This window comes from Colobus angolensis, unplaced genomic scaffold (genome assembly GCF_000951035.1).
Source record: "Colobus angolensis palliatus isolate OR3802 unplaced genomic scaffold, Cang.pa_1.0 Scaffold33, whole genome shotgun sequence".
In the NCBI taxonomy this organism is placed as follows: Eukaryota; Metazoa; Chordata; class Mammalia; order Primates; family Cercopithecidae; genus Colobus; species Colobus angolensis.
The window spans coordinates 5,666,537-5,678,934 of record NW_012116599.1 but is presented as its reverse complement, the minus strand read 5'-3'; positions in this window follow the sequence as shown (position 1 = coordinate 5,678,934).

The following is a 12,398-nucleotide window of genomic DNA, read 5'->3' as shown; positions in this document are numbered from 1 at the left end:
AAACATGTTTTTAACAAAAAAATACGTAACACATACAAAATAGAAGCTTGTTTTATAATTCAGATCAGTTTTCAAATTGTGTTATGATGAATTCAACCAGAAAATTATGAACAAATTCCTTCTAACAGGGCCTTCATTAAAACTGCTCATAAAGCAGGCTCTTTCCTCTTTACTATTCAGTTCACAAACACTGTTTTTAGACAATAACAACCATACAATATAATTATGTACTTTGAAAAATTTTATTAATTAAATGATAGGTTTAGATGACTGAATTCTAGTCAACCTCTGCCACTTGTAACTCAACAATCTGTAGCAGACATGTATAGCCTCTCAGAGGCTCAGGTTTCCTCAGCTGGAAAAGGCATAATAATAACAAAGTTAAAAGCTGACTTGTGGACTTGTAAGGGAATTGAATAAGAAAATCTATGTGGAACTGGTTGGTAAATTCTACACCACTACAAAGAGTACATCCATATTGTAACATAAAAATTAACTAGCACATATTGTAATATAATAATAGACCATAATACCATATAATCTCATAAACTTAGAGAGTAGCCAGGACTTATAAACATGCTTGTGATTTCAAATACTATCTCCATATGTGTCTAAAAATATATTGGCATGTAGTTGTCCAACCGGTTTGTTCTTCAATAATATTTCTGGATCATTTGTAATTAACATGGATTTTAATTACTGTAGTTGCTTGAATATACTTAGCGTTTCGATTTTTAATTTTGTATTTTGAAGTGGCTTTTGCCAGAGTAGCCTTGTTCGATTGGGCTATATAAACATGTAATTATTTATACCAACTCACGTTAGGTTCATAGTTTAGACTGCCAATTTTCCACTGTTGTAATTATAGCCGTAACAGATCTTAAGTTGTTTGAACTAAACAGTTCGCTGTCTTTTGAAATTTGCCTTGTAAGTTATGCATTCATTAAATTTTTAAAGGTAAACTTACTATACACACACACCCGTATACACACATACAAATTGTGTATGAGACATGCAATTCTTAAAAAGTTGGTAATTCTGACATTTAATATATGTTTCAGAAACAGTAAATACAACTTTCATTTCAAAATGTTCTTCAGATTTTAAAATAACTTTAATGTCCTTGGATAGGAGTACTCTGTAATTAACTAATCCCTGTTATACAGAAAAAAAGTGTTAGATGTAAATACATAATTCTGTCACCACAGCTAACAGAAATGTTATCATTAAGTGTTTTCTACATTCTTGAAGAAGTGAGTAAATATTTCCAAGTCTGTCTTTTTTTTTTTTTTCAAATGAAAGAAGCATTAGTCATATTGAATATCCAGTTCTAGCCAGGAAACAGGAAAACACAGAAGACATATTATCAAATACTTCTTGAGGGCAAACGTTCTGTTTGTCAACCTTGGCTGCTATGAATGATATTATTAACTAAGGTTCACTATCATAATGCATTTCTTGTAGTTCTCACAGTTCTTAATTCTCTAAGTTGAAATAAATGCTCTTTGCAATATTATGATTCCCAAGTTGGCCTCTGGTTTTGTAGGTAATTTTTAATAGGTATTTTTCACTTATTCATTCTGTTTACTTATAGGGCACAGCTAATTTATGATTGTTCTGATTTAGTTCTGAACGTGGTATGTTGCCTACCACTGAATCATCAAACATAATTCACATATCTATGTCTAGGTAAACACAGCACCCAATGTATTTAGAGTAATGTTTTCACCAGTAGTTCCTGCAAAACTTTATATATAGCAGTATGGGATGTTGGCATAAACACACTTTTCAGGATAGATCAAAGAAGTTTGTGTGTAAGGAAAGGTTGACATGAAGCATCTCATAGTCAAATATATATGCTAGATTCCCTTTCAACCCAAGCCACCTTCAGAATGTGCCAGATTTGGATAAAATTGCCTTTTTCTCCTCTCCAGAGCTTGGCTTCACTTATCCATCTCAAATTTTTCTCAGAACAAATCAACTAAAAACTCCCTAAACAAAAGTTATGAGACTCCAAGCCTAATACAGCAGTTTTTCTGAAAACTACTAACCAAAAGGTGAGGAAATGTACCAGAAAAACACTTGTGTATCTGTATATTTTCCAACATCTCCTAAATGACTTATCTTGATTGTGTATGCTGAATCTTTTGCGAGTACACGTAAAAAGATTGACATATATGTAAATTATTTATAGGCAGAGATGGTATTTGTATTTAAATATGAGCTAATTATATTCTATCATTTTATTGCCTTATACTCATAAAAGATCACATTTAATTTCTTAAATTCAGATGATTTCAGACTTTGTTCCTGTAAGTAATATTATTTTATTTGAATTGCAAATGATTACATAATCTCATTTTTAAATTTTAAGCCTGGGGACCCAAAGATTCTCCTAAAATCCAAACAGATGTTTAACATGAAGAATGTTTACAGACTTACTGAATCAAATGCTTTTTGGTTACTAAATTTTTTGACAGTGCAAAAAGTTTTTAAGAAAAGAAACTAATTTTTGTGTGTGGTTTCCTTTACACAGCAATGGTGTGTACATGATCAATTGTTAAAGCTCCTTAGTTTCTACATTATAGATTCTGCAGAATGCAGCAAGGTATTTTTAAAGTTAATGTCTGTACTTCTTATAGCAAAAGTAAAAGAGACCAGATTTATCCATCAGTATTAAGCACATTTTTAGTTTAGGAAAAAACTGAAAAAAAAAAAAAATTTAGATTCAGATATTGGAATACAGGTAATGAAGTTCTGTAACATTAGAGAAGATAAAGTATGAGACATGAGACATAAAGTAAGCAAGCTAGGTCCTACAACTGCCCCAGATTACTGCCTTGACATTTTCCAGGGAGGAGAATGCAACAAAAATCTCGTGGTTACCTGCATTTTGAAGACAGCATTGAAAGGTAGGAGAGGACAAGGAGTTAGAGTTCCCATGACAGAGTAATGGTGAACAGAAAGTTGCGTGAAGGGAAAATGAGCTACAAAGACCTGCCAAGGATTCCCTCCTCTCTCTTCAGCTGAGTGAAATTGGTGCATGCATTTGTGGCAGCTAGCAAGGCCAGGAAAACAACTACCTATAAAGAGCAGGTGGAACAATCCTGGGCTCACACCAAGCCTTTGAAAGTTGGTAGTCTCAATAATCAGAATAGAATGGAGCATTGAGTAGAACGTTAGAAAATGGTATTGCCTTAGCAGTGAGGAAAAATGAGGACTGAGCTAAAGATATTTCTGGTCCCACTTGTAAAGCTTAGAGGCAGGTTTCAAAAACAGGAAACTATTTACAAATGACTTGAGAAGCCTAGAAAAAAAAATCTCAAGAATATTAAAAAAATACAAGACTATTTGAAGAAATAATTAAAATTTTTCCCAAATTTGATTAGGAGTAGAAATACATTTATCCAAGAAATTCAATAAACAAAGCACAGGAAAATTAAGACAACTACAAGGCATGCCATAATCAAATGGCCTACTAACGATAATAAAGAGAAAATTATTCAAAGTAGCTAGAGAAAAAAGACACACTATATATAGTAAAACAAAGATCAAGATGACAAACAATTTCTCTTAGGAAGCAATACAAACCAGAATACAGTGGAAAAATATTTTTAAAGTTTTAAAAGGAGGTATTATTGTCCACCTAGAATTTTATATATAACATAAAGTCTTTCAAAAAACTAAGACAAAATACAATATATTTCTAGAATACAAAAAAAATGAAAAACATTAATTACTAGTAGGCCTGCATTATAGGAATGTAAAAGGAAGTCTTTCACAGAAGGAAAATTATATTGGGTAGATATCTGGATCTAACAAAAAAGAAGGTGCAGAATTAGTAAGCATGCAGGTAAATATAAAATTGTTTTTTTATTTTGAAATTCAAAACTAATGATCTAAGTAAAAATTATATTATATTGTAAAGTTCATAACAAATACAGAACTAGAATGTATGGTAATATCAAAATCTCTGGGATAGGTGAAATGGAAATATTCAGTTGTATATAAAATGATGTAATATAATTTAAAGGTAGACCATAATAAATTAAAGGTGTATATACTAGAAACCCTAAAAGTGAGCACTACACACACACACACACACACAAGGTTAGGACTAATAATCCAACATGGAGATAAAATTGTAACAGATACTCAATCCTAAAGAATGTAGAAAAAGAGGAAAAAAGGAGACAGAAAATAGATGGAACAAAAAAGAAACACAAAACAAACAACAGGATTGTAGATTTAAACAAAATCATGTCAACAATCACATTATATGTAAATGGCCTAAACATCCCATTTAAAATACATAGATTGTCAATTTGTCATATTGGATTAAAAAACAAGACTCAACTACTTGCTGACTATGAGAAACTGACTCTGCATTAATGCCACATGTAAGTTAAAAGTAACATTACTGAAAAGAAAGTAGGAATGCTAACACAATAATATATAATGTAGATTTCAGGGCAGAGTTTAATAGAAGTAAGTAAAGTCATTTCTTCAAAATAAAGTGGTCAGTTAATCATGAGGACATACCAATCATGAATGTTTATGTACCTAATAGCAAGCTTCTAAACACATAAAGCAAAAACTGTCAGAACTGAAATAATAAATAAAGCAATTCACAAATATAGCCAAAGATAACACCAGTCTCTCAATAATCCCTAGAAAATGAACAGCAAAAAATGTATTGGCAAACATATAGAAGATTTCAACAATGTCATCATCTATTTCATCTAATTGACACTTAGAGACTATTACTGCTACCCAATACAGCATTGTGCACATGTTTTTTCAACTACATATAGAACATTTTTCGAGACAGACCATATTTTAGGCTACAAAGCAAGTTTTAGTAAATCTATTTATTTATTTATTTAGAGATGGAATCTCACTCTGTCGCCCAGGCTGGAGTGCAACGGCACAATCTCGGCTCACTGCAATCTCTGCCTCCTGGGTTCAAGCAATTCTCCTGCCTCAGCCTCTTGAGTAGCTGGGACTACAGGCATGCGCCACCACGCCCAGCTAATTTTTTGTATTTTTAGTAGAGACAGGGTTTCACTGTGTTAGCCAGTATGGTCTCGATTTTCTGACCTTGTGATCTGCCCGCCTCAGCTTCCCAAAGTGCTGGGAGTACAGGCATGAGCCACTGCGCCCAGCCAAGTTTTAGTAAATTTAAAAGTATAGTAGTTCCTCCTTCTTCATGGAGGATATGTTCCAAGACTCCCAGTGGGTGCCTAACACAGAAGATAGTACTAAACCCTGTAGGCACTGTGTTTTTCCTACGTATTTATACCTATGATAAAGTTTAATTTATAAATAGAGCACAATAAGAGACTAACAAAAATGATAAGAAAAAAGAACAATTATATCAATAGGCTGTACTAAAAGTAATATGAATGTAGTCTCTCTCTTTGCTGTCAAAATTCTGTCATGTTTTCAGACCATGGTTGACTATGGGTAAATAAAACTGCAGAAAGTGAAACTGCAGACAAAAGGGGACAACTATATCCAAGTAATACAAAATAAATTTTATGATGATTATGAAATCAGCAATCAATAGCAGAAAGTTCTCTTTAAAAATTCTCCAAAGTCTGAGAATTAAGAAACTTACAGCAAAGTTAAAGAAGAACTAAAACAGGAGATTAGAAAATATTTTGAGCTGAATGAAAAATGAAAACAATATGAAAGCAGTTCTGTTATGCAGCCAAAGCATTGTTTAGAGGGAAATTTATAACATAAAAATCCTGAAAACCTGTGACATCTTTAACAACTAGAAAATTAAGAGAAGATTGAACCTAAAGTAAGTGTAACAAAGGAAATAATAAATAAGAGCAGAAACTACTAAAATATGAAATAGAATAACAATAGAGAAAATCAATAACACCAAATGCTGATACTCTTATAAATCTTTTAGTCAGACTAATCAGGAAAAAAAATATAAGACACAAATTGTCAATATCAAGAATAACAGACGAAAGACCTCTGTAGAACTTACACATATTATAAAAGGAAAATAAAGAAATCTTACAAATAAATTTATGTCAATTTCTACAATTTAGGTGAAATAGACAAATTCTTTGAAAAACTGAAACTACTAAAGCACTGCAAGAAGATATAGATATACATATATATAAACAGATGAAAGATATGTATAGACACAAATATGTAGAGATTCATGAACAGTCTGTATCTACTAAAGAAACTGAATCTGTGGTTCAAAACCTTCCCACAAAGAGAACTTCAGGTGCATATGGCTTTACTGGTGATTTTTTTTCAAACATTTAAGAAGAAAAATAAGTCAATTTTACACAAACTTCACCAAAAAGTTAAAAAAGAAGGAACACTTTCCAACTTATTTCATGAGGCCAACATTAGCCTGATAGCACAAGCATATAAAGCCTACAGCATCTCAATATTTAGCCACTCAAGAAATAGTGCTGAAACAATTGGATATCTAAATGCAAATCAAAACAAAACCCCAAACCAAAAGTATTTTTAAAAATTTTAAAAAATTATCTTTTACCATATAAAATATTAACTCCAAATGGATTTTCCTAAATATAAAGCCAAAAATTGTAAAGCTTCTGCAAGAAAGCACACGAGAATAATCTTTCTCACCTTAAATTAGGCAAAGATTTATTAGATTTAGGACCAAAAGCATGGTTCCTAAAGGAAACATTGATAAACTGAACTTTATTAAATCATGAACAAAGTCGTCTGTTTTCTGGAAGACATTGTTGAGAAAACATGGACATGGCCGGGCGCAGTGGCTCATCCTTGTAATCTCAGCACTTTGGGAGGCCAAGGCAGGCAGATCACCTGTGGTCAGGAGTTCGAGACCAGCCTGGCCAACATGGTGAAACCCTGTCTCCGCTAAAAATACAAAAATTAGCCAGACTTGATGGCAGATGCCTGTAATCCCAGCTACTCAGGAGGCTGAGGCAGGAGAATCACTTGAACCCAGGAGGTGGAAGTTGCAGCGAGCCGAGATCGTGTCACTGCACTCCAGCCTGGGCAACAAGTAAGACTCTGTAAAAGAAAAGAAAAGAAAAGAGAAAGGAAGGGAAAGGGAACGGGAAAGGGAAAAGGAAAAGGAAAGGAAAACGAAAAGGAAAGGAAAAGGAAAAGGAAAGGAAAGGATGGACACATAGAGAAGAACCACACACATGGGGACCTATCAGAGGGTGAAGGATGGATGGAAGGAGATGATCAGGAAAAGTAACTAACAGGAACTAGGATTAATACCTGGGTGATGAAATAATCTGTACAACAAACCCACATGACACAAATTTATCTGTATAACAAGCCTGCACATTTACCCCTGAATTTAAAAATAAAAGTTAAGAAAAGAAAGAAAATGAAAAAGATATACCACAGACTGTGAGAAAATGTTTGCAAATCAAATGTTGGATAGAGGACTTGTTTTCAGAAAATATCAAGAACTTTCAAAACTCAACAATAAGAAAGGAAATAACCAAATAAAAGAATGGGCAAGAGATCCATTCAACTCTTCACCAAAGGAAAAAAAAAAAAGAATGGCAAATAAGAACATGATAGGATGCACAGCACCATTAATAATTATAGAAAAGCAAATGAAAACCACCAAAGGCTACCCTTCTGCATACACAATGATAATAAAAACAAAACAAAATGGTAGTGCCAAATTCTGGCATAGACACAAGGTAAAATATACTGTTGGTAGAAATGCAAAATGGGGAAGCTTATTTAGCAAACAGTTTGGTAGTTTCTTGTACTTTTAAATATCCACTTGTCATATTCCCCAGAAATCTCACTCCTAATTATTTAAAGGAAGTGAAAAATTATGTTCATATTAAAAAATCTGAACTCAAATGCTTATTATAGGTTTTTTTGTGATCACCCCAAACTGGAAGCAACCAAAATGCCCTCAGTTGGTGAATGGATGAATATTGTACAGCTATACAATGGAATAAAACTCAATAATAAAAAGAAACAAGCTGTATTAGCAAGATTCTCTAGAGGGACAGAATTAATAGGATATATTTATATATGAACGGGAGTTTATTAAAGAGAATTGATTCACATGATCACAAGGTAAAGTTCTACGATAAGCCATCTGCACGTTGAGGAGCAAGGAAGCCAGTGGTGGATCAGTTCACGTTGCAAAACCTCTAAAGTAGGGAAGCCAACAGTGCAGCCTTCAGTCTGTGGCCAAAGGCCCAAGGGCCCCTGGCAAACCCCTAGCATAAGTCCAAGAGTCCAAAAGCTGAAGAAGTTGGAGTCTGATGTTCAAGATCAGAAAGCATCCAGCACAGGAGAAAGTTGAAGACCAGAAGACTCAACAAGTCTGCTCTTTCCAACTTCTGCCTGTTTTATTCTAGATTCACTGGCAGCTGATTAGATGGTGCCAACCCAGACTGAGGGTGGGTCGGCCTCTCCCAGTCCACTGACTCAAATGTTCAACTCCTTTGGCAACACCTTCACAGACACACCCAGGAACAATACTGAGGTGGGAGAATCACTTGAACCCAGGAGGCGGAGGTTGCAATGGGCCGAGATCGCACCACTGCGATTTGGTTATTTGCTTTCTCATTGTTGAGTTTTGAGAATTCTTTATATTTTCTGAAAACAAATCCTCTATCCAATATTTTATTTGCAAGCATTTGCATCTTTCAATTCAATCAAGTTGACACTCAATATTAACTGTCACATAAAATATGGATGTGTGTACCAACATGGCAGAGTCTTGCATTAGTTTGCTAGAGCTGCAGTAATAAAGTCACAAAAACTGGGTGGCTTAAACAGTAGAAATTTATTGTGTCATAATTCTGGAGACTGAAAGTCTGAGATCATGGTGTCAGCAGAGTTGGTCCTTCTGAGGGCTGAGAAGCAGAAACTTAAATACATCTCCCCTAGCTTCTGGTTAATTTCTGGTAATCTCAGTGTTACTTCGCTTGCAGAAGTATCATCCTAGTCTCTGCCTTCATTTCCTCATGGCATTTTTCCTATGTGCATGTTGGTATCCAAATTCGTCTCTTTTATAAGGACACCAGTCATATGGGATTAGGACTCACTCTGCTCCAGTGTGACTTCATATTAGCTTAACAATTACATCTATAATGTTCCTTTTTCTTATGGATATATAGTAATGTATAAATAACGGAATATTATTTAGCCATGCAAAAGAATGAAATCCTACCACTTTTGACAACATGGATAAAACTTGAGGGTTTCATGCTAAGTTAAATAAGTCAGAGAAAGAAAAAAGTGATCTCACTTACATGTGGAACTGAAAGAAGTTGAACTCATAGAAACAATAGAATGCCAGGTGCTGGGGAGCTGGGGGAGAATGGTAGATGTTGGTCAAAGGCACAACCTTTCAGTCATTGTGATGAATACGTTCTGGGGATCTAGTATTCCGCATTGTGACTGTAGTTAATGATACTGTATCATACACTTCAAATTTGTTCAGAGTAGATCTTAAATGTTCTTACCACCTGCCCCTCCCACAGTGGTAACAACGAGGTATTAGATGTGTTAACTAACTTGCTGTGGTAATCATTTCACAATACATATAAATATCAAAGTGTCATATTATACACGTTCAGTTTGTCCAATCTTGTGTCAATTATAACTCAATAAGGCTGGGGAAAAATCAATAGGAGCAGAAGTCTCCATCTACATTAATTTTTATACAACATTGTCTTACTAAAAAAAATTAGGAATAATTTAAGTGTTCATTGATAAAAAGAATGTTCAAAATGTATTACCAATGTTTTGAAATACAAAACACAACTGTTAAAATGTTGTACACCTTAAATGCATGTGAGTTACTTTTGTCAATTATTCTGCGATGATGCTAACATTAAAAAAAAAAAAAAAGAAAAAAAAAGGCTGGGCATGGAGGCTGATGTCTGTAAACTCAGCACTTTGGGAGGCCTAAGCAGGCAGATTGCTTGAGCTCAAGAAGTTCAAGACCAGCCTGAGCAACATGGAACAACCCTGTCTCTACAAGACATACAAAAATTAGCCAGATGTGGTAGCGCCATGCCTGTAGTTCCAGCTACTTGAGAGGCTGAGGTGACAGGAGCGCTTGAGCCCAGGAAGTTGAGGCTGCAGTGATCCGTGATCACAACACTGCACTTCAGCGTGGGCCACAGAGCCAGACCCTGTCTCTCTCTCTCACACACACACAAAATAATAATAATAAAATCTAATCAGTCAATCAATCAATGATGTAGATTGGTAGATTTTCATTTATTCATACAGAAGATGTTCATGGTACAATGGACTAATGCTACAGTGCCTACCAAGACCAGATGCTTCTTTGCTTGAGAACTGCAGCCTGTTATTCTCAATGCCCAATACAGATGGAGTCAAAGAGATTCTTCCCCTTGAGAATTTGGAATTGGAGTAAGAGGTGCTAGTTTATCTGAAATAGTTACAAGAGTGAAATGTGAGAAAGCCAAAACTGTGAGAGTAGTGACAAGCAAATGTGCAGAAAGAAGCAGACATGAGGCTCAGTGGCCCCAGAGAAGAGAGAAGAGCATAATGAAAGACAGTGGTTTTCCCAGCATCTCTTCTTCTTGATGCTGGTATTTCTTGATGTCCAGCTATTCTCTCATCCTTGGGTTTTCTGAAAGATCCCCTATTCTTTATTTCATTCTTTATATAAAGTGTTTCATATTTGGAACATTTCATATTTCCAATGTCCTTTACTCCCTAAGCTAATCTTTCCTTTGGAGTTGAAAGATTACATGAAAAATAATGCTTAACAATTTACAGACCCCCAAAAATATTAGAGAAAGAGAGAGAATGAGTAAGCTTGGGCAGGATATATTCAAACCTGTTACTAGTGATTATCTGTGTATGGTGGGGCCATAGATGATTTTATTTTTTTAATACCTGCCTTAAATTTAGACACGAGCAGTTTTTCAATACGTAGACACAGGAATGTGCCTTTCCATCCCAGTTTAATTATTACAAGTGAAAATTATTAATGGTTTGATATTTACAGTAGTTTAGAATTCTTAATTATATCACTGAAGTATCATCTTTTTCACTTTCAAGTAGTTTTGTTTGCAATGATAATGCATTTCTTTTTACAATAAAAGACCCATAAACATGTTTAAAATAAGTTAAAATCAATTTGACTGTTGTGAATGTTGCCTGTTTTCAGATATGAAATTATATCACATTTTCTCATTTCCTTGTAACACTATGCCATTTCCCCTCGAAAATACATTTCTTTTAAGTTAATGCTTCTCTTAGCTTCAGTGATCTTTACACAAGCTAAAGGAAAAATGTTTGTTATTATCTTCCTTGAAGTAAACCTTCTTATAGTGAAGAATTTCCTAAAGGCACTCTAATTTGTTTGCTTTTGTTGAAATTTATCATATTTAATATTATTTCATTAAATCATAAGTATTTTGGATAACCATTTTTTAAATTATTACTTAAATTTCTCACTCGTCAAATGACAAGAATAAGACCTAGAAATGTTAAGTTACAGAGATCACCTTCAAGTTGGTATTCTGTTTTCTAGAAGAAAATAACTTTGTATGCTGTGATGTCTCAGGATATTAGATATTTCTTCTATCAATGGCATAATTTCAACAACTATAATTTATTCCTTTTTAATATATGAATTTGTAATCTGTATATCTAAGTGCAAATGTATATTCTAGAATACATTTGCTCTTCCTCCCCTTCCCATCCTTCCTCCTGCTCCTCCTCCCCTTCCCATCCTTCCTCCTGCTCCTCCTTTTTCTCCTCTTATCTTTCTCCTCCACTTTTAAATAAGATTTGACATACGAAGCTATTTTAAGATCTTGTCTACACTTCATTTTGAATTGGGCAACAAGTGAGACAAATAAGACATTGTCTTGATAGGGAGTTGGCATTTGTTTTTCTTACGCTATTTACGTTTACAAATTTGAGAACTCGATACCTCACATTTGCCAAGTATGATCTGTGAGCCAGATACTGAACTAAGTGATTTATACTGATTATTTTGTTTAAACCTCCCATCAACAGCTTAGAGTCTCCTGTGGAAACTGAGGTCCATGCACTTGTTCAAAAATTCAAACAGATTGCAAGAGGTAGAGTTCTGATTCAAATGCAGGTGGTCTGATTTCAGAGACCAGACTCTAAAACACCAGGGCACTAAATTTGGTCAAGGTCATAAGGCTCAGTATTTTAACTTTTCAGGTAGGAAACCAGCATTTCTAGATCACCACAATGGTCTGCAGATGTCTGCCATTGTGACCACTGACCGAGTTTCTCTACTGGGAGAGACTAGTATGGACCCCAGCCGAGAACAAGGACATCCAGTTAGATCAAATTCAGTCAAATTCAGAATGCTAAATTACTCTTCTAGCTGTGCTTTCTGGGTAATCTTTTTTTTTTTT